We start from the raw sequence: 11,315 nt of genomic DNA, 5'->3' as shown, positions 1-11,315 counted from the left end.
AGAGCTCAGGAATGATGTGTTTCTCACCAGTAATTACCAGTTGGAAGGCCATTCAATATCATTTTTCCCAGTCGTATGTGGTAAATTCCCACTCTCCACTTGGTTACGAATGCAGCATTAGGTACACTCATTACTGCACTTTGAAATGTAGGTGGGGCAATGTGCTGCTGGGTGCTCATAAGCATATTTGGGTTCATGTTGTATTTGTGCCAACCGTCAGTGGAAATGTTGTACCAGTTTGTGGTTTCATGATTATGTTGTTGAAGGTTGCGCATGTCTTTTGAAATTGTCCGTTTTGCAATCTTAGTAAGAAGTTGTGACAATCAAGAGCTGCACTGTTCCTGTGCATTTTCCAATAGCTTTATGGCAGTTAATTCAAAGGTAGTTTATGTTTAATTTGCAATAACTTATTGTCAACTAGTTAAAAGGGATTTATTGTCAAATTTGTAGCTGATCCATCACACTCACTGGTGTGGAAGCGGAAGTGAGTATTCAAAATTCAAAAGGCACTAGCACATCTGAGCTATCTTTACTGCAGGTACACGGCAACAGCTGAATATGATGAGAAAATAATTAGAAACCAGCACACTGCTCTTGCTAGTATCACTGCTCTTTATTAAGCTTTACAAAGCTCTGACGAAGGCCTTGAGGCCGAAATGTAAAGCTTAACAACGAGTAGTGATACTAGCAAGAGCAGTGTGCATGTTTCTTCTTTTCTCATGACTTCAACCCAATAGAGAGGGTTTGGGATGAGTTGGACCACAGAGTGAAGGAAAATGAGCCAACAAGTGCTCAGCATATGTGGGAACTCCTTCAAGACTGTTGGAAAAACTTTCCAGGTGAAGCTGGTTGAGAGAATGCCAAGAGTGTGCAAAGTTGTCATCAAGGCAAAGGGTGGCTACTTTGAATAATCTAAAATATAAAATATATTTTCATTTGTTTAACACTTTTTTGGTTACTACATGATATCATATGTGTTATTTCATAGTTTTGATGTCTTCACTATTATTCTACAATGTAGAAAATAGTAAAAATAAAGAAAAACCTTTGAATGAGTAGGTGTGTCCAAACTTTTGACTGGTACTGTAATATATATTTATACATATATATTTTCTTCTTTTTTCTCATGAAATTAGTGCACTGAGCCTTTAATAGTGCTGTATTAGCAGACCAATATAGCTCTGTAGCACGGGCACACCATTTTCTTCAGCACCCGCCTACTCAACAAAATAGTAAAGAAATAATAAAAGAATATATAAAAATATTACAAATTAAAACACAGCACCCCAACCACCAAACTACTTCCTGTAACTTACTGACAAGTAGTTTCCAGTTAAGAAATTACAAATTCACAGCAACAAGTTGCCATTAAGTCACTGGAAAATGCACAAAAACCTCTTCACAGGGTAGCTCATTATTTATCTTTGGGCTTTGTCTCAATCCATCGCATCCATCGATGTCGGTCTTTTGCCTTTGCGGTGAAAAGTGGCAGAGCTACAGAGCTGTTTGTCAGACCAGGAGACGTTCCTGTTGCATCCCCGGTTAAAGGAAGCGGGTTATTTTTTAGTTATTGCAAAGAGAAACTTGACAGTATAAAGCCTTAACATCACAAAGACGGTTTATTTCCAACATGACAGCAGATACAACGTAGCCGGTTCCGAGCTGAGTCCATCTGCACCAGCTCAAAGGAAGCACACTTGAATACCCTGGCCCAAAACCAATGAGGCCCTGCCAATTAAGCTATGGGCATCCAATCAGATATGTATTTCTAATATCACGCACTGAACACGTGCATACCATTTCAACCAGGTGTGCATAATAACATGATGCTTATCTCTCAAACACTACAGTTCCCGAAAATCTATCTACTCACAAAAACGTCTGTAGCGTCTGTATGGGTTTGCCTACAAACTAATTTACCACTCTATGGAAAGGGGAGACTCACGAACACGATGGTGTTCCCCGTTTAGTTCTACCTGTACCAATTTCCAAAAAGGAATGGAAGTAGTTTTGTGCCCCACCAAAAAAAATGGGTTAAATATGTTTAAAAAAGAAACTCTTACAAATAATCCCTGTACTTATATCTCAATACCTTATTCCGTACGATGTATTTTTTGTACTGTCTGTTTTGCCCTTTATGAATGTGTTATTCAATGTATTTCTATGGGCTATAGCAGTCAAGGCCGAATTCTATATTTGATCAAATACTTAAAAATATATATTTTTTTAATACCTACAGGGGTCCTAAAATTCCACATCGAATAGCAGTGTGTTAGCAGAGTACAATGCAGAGTTCACATGTGTTTTTTTCATAAGGAATGTAAAACACAGGTTTAACTCCCCCTGTTTAAGGTCTGGCTTAGGTCCCAAATGCAACACTATTACCTAAATAGTGCATTACTTTTGACCAGAGCACTATGGGTCCTGGTCAAAAGTAGTGCACTATATAGGGAATAGGGTGCCATTTGGGATGTAAGCAGTTTACTCTGCCCTGTCAGTATCAGGATGTGATGAAGTGATGATTAATATGGCTCTTGTTTGGAGAACTAAAGTCTTTCGCCAGCAAAAATAAACCAGCCTTTTTTCTCACAATGATTGAATACACACTTCTCAGTTGATTGAACAGGCAAAAGGTCATCTGTTTTCCTATGCCTTTGTAAACAGTGAGCCAGCAGCAGAGAAGCAGTGAGTAGGGAACGGTCTCCTTTCCAGGACCAGCAGTGTACACAACCATTGTGGAAGGTTTATCCAAGCCAGCCAAACCAACGCTAAAGTTGAGGTAAAAACAGGGTCTCTTGATTGGGTAATTTATTTAGAACCACAAGGCTACGTACATAGTCACTTTAATAACTCTACCTACATGTACATATTACCTCAATTACCTCGACACCGGTGCCTCCGCACATTGACTCTGTACCGGTACCCCCTGTATATAGCACCGCTGTTATTTACTGCTGCTCTTTAATTATTTGTTATTCTTATCTCTTACTTTTTTGGGGGGTATTTTCTTAAAACTGCATTGTTGGTTAATGGCTTGTAAGTAAGCATTTCACCGTAAGGTCTACACCTGTCGTATTTGGCGCAAGTGAGAAATACAATTTAATTTGATTTACATTTACTATGTTACGTCTAACCCTGAGTCCAGGTTGCACCTGTAGTCAGCTGTGGCTCGTACTAAGCCAAGGTGAGTCAAAGGTAAAAACACACAGAACATACACATATATATATATATATATATATACAGTTGAAGTCGGAAGTTTACATACACTTAGGTTGGAGTCATTAAAACTTGTTGTTCAACCACTCCACAAATGTCTTCTTAACAAACTATAGTTTTGGCAAGTCAGTTAGGACATCTACTTTGTGCATGACACAAGTTATTTTTCCAACAATTGTTTCCAGACAGATTATTTCACTCATAACTCACTGCATCACAATTCCAGTGGGTCAGAAGTTTACATACACTAAGTTGACTGTGCCTTTAAACAGCTTGGAAAATTCCAGAACATTTTGTCATGGCTTTAGAAGCTTCTGATAGGCAAATTGACATAATTTGAGTCAATTGGAAGTGTACCTGTGGATGTATTTCAAGGCCTACCTTCAAACTCAGTGCCACTTTGCTTGACATCATGGGAAAATCAAAAGAAATCAGCCAAGACCTCAGAAAATAAATTGTAGACCTCCACAAGTCAGGTTCATCCTTGGGAGCAATTTCCAAACGCCTTAAGGTACCACGTTCATCTGTACAAACAATAGTATGCAAGTATAAACACCATGGGACCACGCAGCCGTCATACCGCTCAGGAAGGAGACGCGTTCTGTCTCCTAGAGATGAACGTACTATGGTGCGAAAAGTGCAAATCAATCCCAGAACAACAGCAAAGGACCTTGTGAAGATGCTGGAGGAAACAGGTACAAAAGTATCTATATCCACAGTAAAACGCGTCCTATATCGACATAACCTGAAAGGCTGCTCAGCAAGGAAGAAGCCACTGCTCCAAAACTGCCATAAACAAGCCAGACTACAGTTTGCAACTGCACATGGGGACAAAGATCGTACTTTTTGGAGAAATGTCCACTGGTCTGATGAAACAAAATAGAACTGTTTGGCCATAATGGCCATCATTATGTTTGGAGGAAAAAGGGGGAGGCTTGCAAGCCGAAGAACACCATCCCAACCGTGAAGCATGGGGGTGGCAGCCTCATGTTGTGTGTGTGCTTTGCTGCAGGAGGGACTGGTGCACTTCACAAAATAGATGGCATCATGAGGCAGGAAAATTATGTGGATATATTGAAGCAACATCTCAAGACATCAGTCAGTAAGTTAAAGCTTGGTCGCAAATGGGTCTTCCAAATGGACAATGACCCCAAGCATACTTCCAAAGTTGTGGCAAAATGGCTTAAGGACAACAAAGTCAAGGTATTGGAGTGGCCATCACAAAGCCCTGACCTCAATCCTATAGAAAATTTGTGGGCGGGACTGAAAAAGCGTGTGCAAGCAAGGAGGCCTACAAACCTGACTCAGTTACACCAGCTCTGTCAGGAGGAATTGGCCAAAATTCACCCAACTTATTGTGGGAAGCTTGTGGAAGGCTACCCGAAAAGTTTGATCCAAGTTAAACAATGTAAAGGCAATGCTACCAAATACTAATTGAGTGTATGTAAACTTCTGACCCACTGGGAATGTGATGAAAGAAATGAAAGCTGAAATAAATAATTCTGTCTGCTATCTTTCTGACATTTCACATTCTTAAAATAAAGTAGTGATCCTAACTGATCTAAGACAGGGAAGTTTTGCTAGGATTAAATGTCAGTAATTGTGAAAAACTGAGTTTAAATGTATTTGGCAAAGGTGTATGTAAACTTCCGACTTCAACTGTATATATTGTATTGTATTAGTGTTGTATTCATTAGGGTTCTGGTGAAAAGTAATACACTATGTAAGGATTAGCAGGGTGCCGTTTAGGACTCATATGAAGATTGAGCTACATTCATATTACTACGAAATGTATTCACAAAATCCCAACCGTATAAAAGTGAATGTACCAATAAAATGTATCTGGAGTTCAATAATATTGTATTGGACATTTCAATCATTATTTTTATTAGATTGGTTACTTAAAGCATTTGTGAATAATAACCGTACGTAACATCAACATGAACGAACCCATGTATCTCATACCATTTGGGACGCACAAAGAATTACATCTCTGTATCAATCAATTTAACCTCTAAAGGTTGGGGGGTTCTACTAATCTAACCTATGGAATTGTTTTAAGATGGTCATACCATGGCTCATTTAGCTATTTGATTTTGAATTTAAGGACCCCTGTAGGTATGTAAAAACATATTTTAAGATGATTTAATAAAACAATGAATTTGGCCTTTACTACGATGGCTCATAGAAACACATTGAATAACACATTCATAAATGGCAAAACAGACAGTCAAAAAATACATCGTAAGGAATAAGGTTTTGAAGTGTCTGTCCTACATCTAGGAGATATAAGAAAGCTTAGGAAATATTTTAGTTTTTTTTGACACATACAGTGCCTTCAGAAAGTATTCATACCCCTTGACTTATTCCACATTTTGTTGTGTTACAGCATGAATTTAACATGGATTAAAGAAAAAAAATTCACCCATCTTCAAAAACATTTTTTTTGAAACATTTGCAAATTTATTGAAATTGAAATACAGAAATATCTCATTTACATAAGTATTCACACCCCTGAGTCAATACTTTGTAGAAACACCTTTGGCAGTGATTACAGCTGTGAGTCTTTCTGGGTACATTTCTAAGTGCTTTCCACACCTGGATTGTGCAACATTTGCCCATTACTCGTTTAAAAATTCTTACATCTCTTTCAAATTGGTTGTTGATCAAAACTTGAGAACCATTTTCAAGTAGATTTAAGTCAAAATTGTAACTTGGCTACTCAGGACCATTCACTGTCTTCTTGGTAAGCAACTCTAGTGTAGATTTGGCCTTGCGTTTTAGGTTATTATCCTGCTGAAAAGTTAATTAATTTCCCAGTGTCTGGTGGAAAGCAGGCTGAACCAGGTTTTCCTCTAGGATTTTGCCTGTGCTTAGCTCCATTCCATTTCTTGTTTATCCTGAAAAACTCCCAAGTCCTTAACGATTACAAGCATACCCATAACATGATGCAGCCACTACCATTCTTAAAAATATGGAGAGTGGTACTGAGTAATGTGTTGTATTGGATTTTCCCCAAACATAACACTTTGTTTTCAGGACAAAAAGTGAATTGCTTTGCCACATTTTTGCAGTATTACTTTAGTGCCTTGTTGCAAAACATTTTTTTTTTACCCATCTATCTATAGGTGCCCTTCTTTGCGAAGCATTGGAAAATCTCCCTGGGCTTTGTGGTTGAATCTGTGTTTGAAATTCACTACTCAACTGAGGGACCTACAGCTCATTGTGTGTGTGGGGTACAAAGATGAGGTAGTCATTCGAAAATCATGTTAAACACTATTAATTCACACAGACTGAGTCCATGCAACTTTTTATGTGACTTGTTAAGCAAATGTTTACACCTGAACGTATTTAGGCTTGCCATAACAAAGGGGTTGAATACTTATTGACTCAAGACATTTCAGCTTTTGAAGTTTTATTAATTTGTAAACATTTCTAAAAACATAATTCCACTTTGACATTATGAGGTATTGTGTGTAGGCAAGTGACAAAAAAAGTCTAAATTTAATCAATTTTAAATCACACCTTGTAACACAACAAAATGTGGAAAAAGTTAAGGGGTGTAAATACTTTCTGAATCTATTTAACCCTTTTATTTTGTTGGCGCAAAACTACCTCCATACTTCCATGATTTTTTTATACCTTCAGACGAGTCCCGCCGACATGGGAGGATACGGTGGTTTGAGAGGAAGCCCAGATATCTCTAGCTTAAACGGGATTTTTGTATTATTTGTTTATTATGTTACATAGATCGAAGCACGGGTGCATCAATAGACTCTTAAGGATTAAGGTGTCTCCAGAGCCTTTCACGCATTACCCCAGTAGTGTTTGACTCACTGTGGTGTTCAGTAGCGACCCGTCATTCAGGGCAGGTGCCCCACCTGTTTTGAGCCCCACCTGTTTAGATAAAAAAAAATGTTTTGCCTGTTTTGCATGTTATTTTGGCATTAATACGTGTCACATATCAGTTTGCAAACAATGTAAAAAAAAATATATTTTATTTAATAAAGCCAAATACAAACATGGTATTTTTTGCTTTATTGAGTAAGGCAGCTCCTAAATGCAGGTGTTTCAGCCTAGCCAAGCGCTTTCTGTGGTGGTGGGGCTGCCAGCAGAAAATACAGAGCGCAGGGGTTGGTAATGTTCTCTAGTTGCGCCGTAATTGGCTCAGTGTTCTGTCACTCATGGGGACAATACATCACCGTAAAATCGACAGGGAGAGCTCGAAATTCAAGCCCCTTGGGTGCTGCCATAGATTTACTTTAGAAGTGCCCATCCAAGAAGGCTCAACGTCATTGGCCACAGATAAAATGACGTCAAATCACGTTATATCTGATTGGACTGATCATGTCAACATCATACTTTAAAAATCTTAGCTAGCAAGCTAGCAGACATCATCATGAATCAAGTCGACAATCTACTGGAAAAAATCTTTCAATCATTGTCATATCAAGAGAAATTATGAAGAGAAATTATCAATAAAATGTATCAGTGCTCATCAACCATTGGACATAAATATTACACAACAAGTTGGAAATCTCTAATTCAACAATGAGTGGTTTTGAAGGAATCCGTGGCTAACTGCAAGCATTGCAAAGCAATCACGAGCTTGCTTTTCAGTGGAGAGGGTGTGTGGTCCAAGTCTGGGTTTAAGGGTCTCTTTTCCAAACTTAAAAGGATAAATATTCACATGCAACACCATGGGCCAGAAAAAGGTTGAATACATTGGTCATGCTGTCAATCCAGCATGACTTCTGGTGCATTCAAAACAACTGGGAATTCGGAACTGGGAAATCTCAGACTTCAGCGAGTTCAAGACATTTGGGAACTCTGAAAGAAAATAGATCCCACTGAGAAAATACGTTTTGATCGGGCATCCAACACGGAATTCCAAGTCAGGAACTAGTGCCTCTTTCTAGAGCTCCGACCTGAAGATCACTGATGTCATGATTCAACCTTGTTTTTTTTTACAGAGTTCACAGTTGTCTTGAAAGCACCATAGATCCAGAGAATGGCAGACTTTGATGACAAAGTTTGATGACAAAATGTGCCCACAAGAAGGACCACCCCGCCACCTTCCTGTTCAAGTGAACAGAGCACTATAAGGTGAGTCCAACAATGTATTGTATGCTGCTGCATAAATGATGTAATATGCCAGGGAGATATGTATACTGTAGCTAAGTAATACTAAGTGTATGGTGTGTAGTAAGCTGTTAGTAGCCCATGTGCCTCACACTAATAATTTGGTCCCTTTCCCCCTCATACCTTAGCCTACCGTTCTGACTTGGTGGTGCAGATGTAGCCTATAGCCTGTTTTAGAGAAATGTCATCATTGAATATTGTATGATCTTTAATTGTCTGCTTATATGCCCCCTTCGTTTATCCTACAGTTCTGATTTGGTGTACAGGGAGAATACTGTAAGAATGGCCCATGTTCTGAATTCTGCTCCTGTATATTTAAAAAGTGCTGAAAAATTGTTGTATTGAATACATCCGTCTTAGCTCGCTCATTAATGTCTTAATCGAAATTACAGATTGCCTCTTATCCGCTCATCTGTCCCTTATGCCATAGTTTGTACAAATCAATTGTTAGTAGAAACCACATTTGTTTAAGCAAGTCAGCCATATCATCTATGTTTTTTTTAAAGGCAGTAAATGAGGCTGAATGAACTGTTTCGCTGCCAGACAAGGCTCCACTGATAATCCAGGTGTAGCGGTGGTAAGGATTCACTCCACGGTGCTGAAAAGAACACTCTGCTGTTGGGATATCTTTATGTAGGCCTTAACAGTTTGTGGGCACCGTTTGTCAATGTTACAGTACAATTAATATATTGTTTAGTGTTGTGTAGTGGCTTTGCTGGCATGCATAAAAAAAAAAATTGAGTTTACCCCACCAAGATTTACATCCTAAAATCTGGAAGTGTTTAAGACAGTAACAGCTCCAACACATTGTACTGACCACACACACACACACACACACACACACACACACACACACACACACACACACACACACACACACACACACACACACACACACACACACACACACACACACACACACACACACACACACACACACACACACACACACACCACTCCACCACATGTTGTGCAGCTGTGCAGCACAAATGATGGGCATGCCCATAGTGTACAGCCCAGGCCCAGACGTACGTACACCATTCTTAATGTCAGCATTTGTCTGTTGCACGTCATGGTACACTGCTATGTTCTCTGGGCCAGAAGGGGCCAGATGTCGTCCTAGCATTGGAATTCAAAGTAAAACAGGTGGCAGGCTGGAGATTCAGTGGGAGGCACCAAACCATCTAGTCTCTCATGTTAAGGCTATATCACCTCGACAACATGTGGAAAAGCAGATTCTGTCATTTCAGTGTGATTTAGGGGGACATAATCCAATGGTAGGTAGGACGGGATGTGGTAGAGGAGAGGAGAGGAGAGGAGAGGAGGGGAGGGGAGGGGAGGGGAGAGGAGAGGAGAGGAGAGGAGAGGAGAGGAGAGGAGAGGAGAGGAGAGGAGAGGAGAGGAGAGGAGAGGAGAGGAGAGGAGAGGAAAGGAAGGTCCCCTGAGGGGAGAGGATAGGATAAGATAGGAGGGGAGGGGAGGGGAGGGGGCAGGGAGGTATTTCAGTACACTCTGCAAGGGGAAGACAATGTATTGAGTGGAGATGTTCAGGGTTATTGCCTGCTGTTTTCATTTTTTGCACAATGTACAGTATGCATTAATATGTATGTATGTGCTGTTTATGTACAGTACATATATGTAAACATGTACAATATACACTGAATGAACAAACAATTAGGAACACCTTCCTAATATTGAGTTGTAATAGTTCAAAACCAGGAAGTCCCCAAAACCAGGAACTCCCCAAAACGTGTAAAGATACATGAGCTACATGAGTGACATCATTTATATTCTCACATGTTCTCCAAATCATATTGATGTGCCATTTGTAAATGAGAAACAGGCCCCACGTCATTGAGACAGCAGGCTGGTTGGGGTGGTGAGTTGTGGGCTAACATCATGCTGCATCATGGGAGAGAGAAGGATAGTAAATAATTAATCTGTTGAAAAGGGCTGGTCAATTTGATGAATATGACTTGTGACCATTAATAATGATGTTGATTTTGTCTCTTGGGAATAGCTGTGATATACTCTGTGATGGGTAATGACAGAATAGCTGTGATATACTCTGTGATGGGTCATGACAGAATAGCTGTGATTTACCCTGCTTCATACAGCTTCAATACTGCAATCACAAAAGCTGTGTAAAAGTCTCACACTGGGGGGGGGTCATCATAAATCATTGTTTAGCACAGCTGCCATTTATTTCAATTAGCCAATTATTTATTTGTTCACAAAATAAGGTGTGATCTCATAATTTAACCTGGAGGATTAAAATTATTCTTTTGATAAATCATTTGGCAATGTTTACATGAATTAATCCAGTGTTGTGTTTATACACACACACACACACACACACACACAGTCATTATTAATTACGGTTGTATTGTTAGCCTAATACGTCATATAGTGGGAGTAGGTGTGCAGCCTAGTTACCTGATGTGTGCGTGCATATAGGCCTAGTGGGCATAAAGACGCGTCAGCAGCGGCGTGATTCCTTTTCTTCAGGAGTAGGATGGAGGTGTTTTCATTTTCCAGATTGTAGAATCATAAAACAAGTGAAACCCCTTCCTTAGTAGATGATGTAATAACAATCCTCTCAAAACAGCAATAGGCCTACACTTGATGTGCCTTCTTGACGGTGGTAGCCTATAAGTATTATCAGACAGCTATAGATTATTTCGCCCGCATGTTGGTTTCTTGGTTGAGTGCCTCGGATATTGATCTGTGCAAGGATTGTATCGAAAATACATGCCTATTGATGGAGGGGTCTATCTGATTTAAGATATTGTGTTCTCCATAATTTGATTGACATTCAATAACTGTAGTTTGACAATATAAACGTGTGTTGGTTTGTCCTGTATGGTAGGCTATGGAGCAATGGAGTCAGAAAAAAAAAACACAATCTAAAACATAACGCTATAACCTAAAATATAACAGCATTTTTGTGGAATAA

Source organism: Salvelinus alpinus, chromosome 7 (genome assembly GCF_045679555.1).
Source record: "Salvelinus alpinus chromosome 7, SLU_Salpinus.1, whole genome shotgun sequence".
Taxonomy (NCBI): domain Eukaryota; kingdom Metazoa; phylum Chordata; class Actinopteri; order Salmoniformes; family Salmonidae; genus Salvelinus; species Salvelinus alpinus.
Note: the sequence above shows the minus strand (reverse complement) of the source record.